Source organism: Apium graveolens, chromosome 5 (assembly GCF_009905375.1).
Source record: "Apium graveolens cultivar Ventura chromosome 5, ASM990537v1, whole genome shotgun sequence".
Classification (NCBI taxonomy): Eukaryota; Viridiplantae; Streptophyta; class Magnoliopsida; order Apiales; family Apiaceae; genus Apium; species Apium graveolens.
The window spans coordinates 179,143,679-179,147,884 of record NC_133651.1 but is presented as its reverse complement, the minus strand read 5'-3'; the positions used below and the strand labels follow the sequence as shown (position 1 = coordinate 179,147,884).

The following is a 4,206-nucleotide window of genomic DNA, read 5'->3' as shown; positions in this document are numbered from 1 at the left end:
ATTGTTTGTGATGATATGGTTGGATTGCTGATGAAATTTTGAATGAATTAGAGGCTTGAATCGAACCAAACGACGTTGTATCGACCCTGTTTCGATGTCGCCGGAGTTTGGGGTTGAAGGTCGCCGGTTTTTGCTTGGGTTTGGCCGGAGAAATCGAAGGGAGGATGAACTGTTGTTGCTGGAGTGTTGAGCAGGTTCGTAGAGACGTTTGGAATCGTTGCAGCTAAGAAGGGATCAAAACGGATGCAGATGGAGGCGTAATTGTGTCGCCGGAAAACTCGCCGGAACCGGCCACCGTTGCTGGATTCTGGGCAGCTGGGTTCGTGTTCTTCGCGACCCGGGTTTGACCCGGTTTGCAACCCGGTTTCGACCCGGGTTTGATCCCCTCAACCCTGAATCCATTTCCAGATTTCTGTTTCTGAATTTTCTATTATTTTATTTATATTTTATTAATTTAAAAATCAGTTTTATTAATTCTAAAAATATAATAAAAATTAGATTTAAATTCTGAAAATTATTATTAATAATTTCTAAATTATTTTATTAGTTTAGAAATTCGAAATTAGTTATTAATTTAATTATTTAATTATTTATCTAATTATTTATTAGTTATTTAATTAATTAATAATTAGGTAATTAATTAATAAATAAGTAATCGAATAATATGATTAATAATCCGATAATTAGTTAATATTACGAGTAACTCGTATTTATGCGAGTAGGGATTCGATAATTAAAATTATTATTCGAGTGATAATTATTCGAAGAATACCGTAATAATTATTCATATAGTATAATTAAATACAGATAATCGATTAAATCGTATAAGTTGTAATAATAATCGTAATAATTCAATAATTATACGAGAAAGGTGAATGACTCGTATTTATACGAGTGATTAATCGTTGAGTTGGTTCATAATTTGAGTAATTCGTAGTTATTCGATAAATAACGTATCAGTTAATTAAGTTGATTGATTATTTGTAAATAATCGATCTAATCAAATAAATAACGATGAGTTGTAAATATTTGTAATAAATTGTGATTAATCCTAATAATTAGGGATTAATTATTTTAAATTAATAAATAATTATCTATTAATTATTTATTAGTTATTTATTTATTAAGTGATTAATTATTTCAATAATTAATCACATAATTTTCAATAAATCGTAACTTCTTCGTTTTAACTCCAAAAATTATAAAAAAATTATTTTTGACTTTGATTTTCTTAAATAATTATTTAAAAATATAATTAAGGATTGTTTAATTATAATTAATTATTTATAATTAATTATTAATTAATTAAATCTTGTTTAATTCATAATAAATCAACCGTTCGTCCGTTTAATACGAAACGAACGCCTCTAGACTCAGAAAAATATTCTGCTTCTATTAAAAATATTTTCAAGACCTAAATTCTTTTATATTAAAAGGATGTTTGTTTCACGAATCATCCTGAGTCGGTAATTGATTGATAAAATGTTCTTTTTGACCCAATTTCAACTCTAAACATATCGAGACCTATCTTTTGACGATTCAACTTATATGTTACGTGAATTACATGATTACGTGTTATCTGGATAATATGATTACCTGTCCTATGTGTATGTATTATGCAAATAATGAGTCAGCATGCTATCTGAATGAGATGTGATTCTTATATATTATTATTATCGGACGGGTAGACGATAGGGATAAGTGTATAGACTAGTCAAATATATATTGTCAGTTCATTGAATAGTATTATTTGTGATAAATGCATATAGTATGAGACGTTCAAAGCCAGATAGAGATGGTAGGAGTGAAGCCTGATTCCGTGTAATACTGAAACAAGTGGATTTGGGATAAAGATAACCTAAGAAGGTAAATGATAAGAAAGGTCAAGTAGCTCGTCAAGGGTAGTACAGAGGCGACAGGACTGAGTGATATGTCAACTAGTTAAAGATCAGAGGAATTCTCAATTGAGGCAAGTATCTCTATCATCACTTATTGTTCAAGTGATATTTATTTTAAATTTTATCATGCAAGTATTGCTTTCCCTATTCTCAGTTTAGAATCGATAAACATATCGCTGAATTAAATAATTCTGTTTATGCAAGTATTCCCGAACTTTCTTTTAAATACTGCAAGTATTCCTAACCTTTCTCTTTAAATACTGCAAATATTTATTCGCTCGTATTCTAAGTTCAGAATAGTTAACTGTTTTATATTTCGCTGCAATTACTCTTATTTATGCAAGTTCCTTTCACTATTATTTCCTTATCATCGATGGCTCTCTTGAGCAAGTACCCAAAGTGATTTGACATCAAAATACTCCACGGACTGGATGGTTACTATATATATATATATAAGGACCAGTGATGAGCTGGATCCTATGGGCCGGAGATGGACCGGACCCTTTAGGCCATAGTTGCCTGAGTACTCCTAATGTTGGTTGGGTCTATGCAGTTGGGTATAGATCCGCACTATCTCCTGACTGATCAGCAGGTTATAGTGCATATGTTGGTTTCTAGTGTCCAGTCCAATTTATTGTTGTTCGCCATTAATGGCATTCCCTCTTGAAGTAAAATGTGATTATGGGTTAAAGTTATTCTTTCTTAGCCCTCAGTTTCGGGAAATTACAATGTTTATAATTGAATTTGAGGTTCAGAGTGTTGCTGCAGCATTTGTTGCTCAGTGATATTTAGAATCTTGAATGAGTTGGGATTTTCTTAATTATTCAACCCGTCCTTATCAGGCTGGTTTAGCAGGCTAAGTCTATGGAAACTTAGTCGATAATGATGGATACTGAATAGTTAGGAATTTCTTGAACGTCGTTTTATGAATAGTTAGTGCATCCATTGCTCAATTATGAGATGATACCAGAAGCTATTTTGAAAACACGCGATCTCTAAAAGCTCTGACAAAAATGTCATTATGTCCTTTGTGATTTATAGCAATACAAATCAAATTGATTTAAGCTGATAAAGTATATCCTTTAAATGATTTCGTGTTTCGCTCTTCAAAATATTTCAGAGAAATTAATGTTTAAAGACTCAAATTATATACTTGCTGGGCATTTTTGGCTCACTCTTGCTTTGTCAATTCTTATTTCTGCCAGAAACAGATAAGGACTAAAGTGAATAGCTTTGATAGACAGCAGAAGTTAGAGAAGTTTCCGTTGCGAGAGGTTGAAGGTGTTAGAAGAATGTGACAAGAGAATTAGTTCAAAGGTATATATACTTGTATTATAGTTGAAGTGAGTTATAGAAGGTTAGATTCTTGTTTCATACCATGACCTGTAAAAGATCCGGACTTAAGGGGTTATTTATTTATTTCTTTACTTTATGTAATAATGGTTTAGTAACACCAAATCTTGACCCCGGATTTGGGGCGTTACAGATACAGCTGAAGAGAAAGACGAAGTTCTTGATACTCCGGAGAAGTTAGATTTTGAGGATTCGGATTCAGGAACTGAGCAGAAAGAACTAGTAAACATGGGAGATCGTATTGTTCAAGCTGATCCAGCTCTTATGGATTTTTCTCGGCCTAAAATTGATGACATTCAGTCAAGCATCCTTCATCCGGCTATTCAAGCTAACACCTTTGAAATCAAGCCGGGCACTATTCAGATGGTGCAGAATTCTGTTTCTTTTGGAGGAGCGACAACTGAAGACCCCAACATGCACATAAGGAATTTTGTCGAGATCTGCAGCATTTTTAAGTATAATTGCGTGACTGATGAGGCTATCAAGTTGAGGCTTTTCCCATTCTCACTGAGGGATAAGGCAAAAGATTGGTTACATTCTGAACCAGCTGGGTCCATCACTACGTGGCAAGATCTTGCGTAAAAGTTTCTGGTGAAGTTTTATCCAATGGCAAAGATTGCTGCTATGAGGAGTGCTCTTACTCAGTTTGCGCAGCAACCTACAGAATCTATGTGCGAGGCTTGGGAACGCTACAAGGAAATGTTGAGAAAATGTCCACATCATGGAATGCCGGATTGGATGGTAATCACTGGTTTTTATAATGGTTTGGGGGCCCAATCTTGGCCCATGCTCGATGCAGCAGCTGGAGGCGCCTTATGGGCTAAAAGCTATACTGAGGCGTATAATCTTATCGAGATGATGGCTGCAAATGAGCATCAAAACCCAACTCAGAGGATGACGTCAGGCAAGGTAGCAGGTATTCTGGAAGTTGATGCAGCCACCGCTATTGCAGCCC

At 34.1% G+C, this 4,206-nt stretch overlaps 1 non-coding gene across 1 annotated transcript; it reads right to left on the bottom strand.

The window, feature by feature from the left end:
• Positions 1-3,872: 3,872 nt before the first annotated feature.
• Positions 3,873-3,979, bottom strand: LOC141662588 (small nucleolar RNA R71). The gene has a single exon (XR_012550695.1). It is a non-coding gene; the product is annotated as a small nucleolar RNA R71 (small nucleolar RNA).
• Between the last annotated feature and the right edge of the window lie 227 nt (positions 3,980-4,206).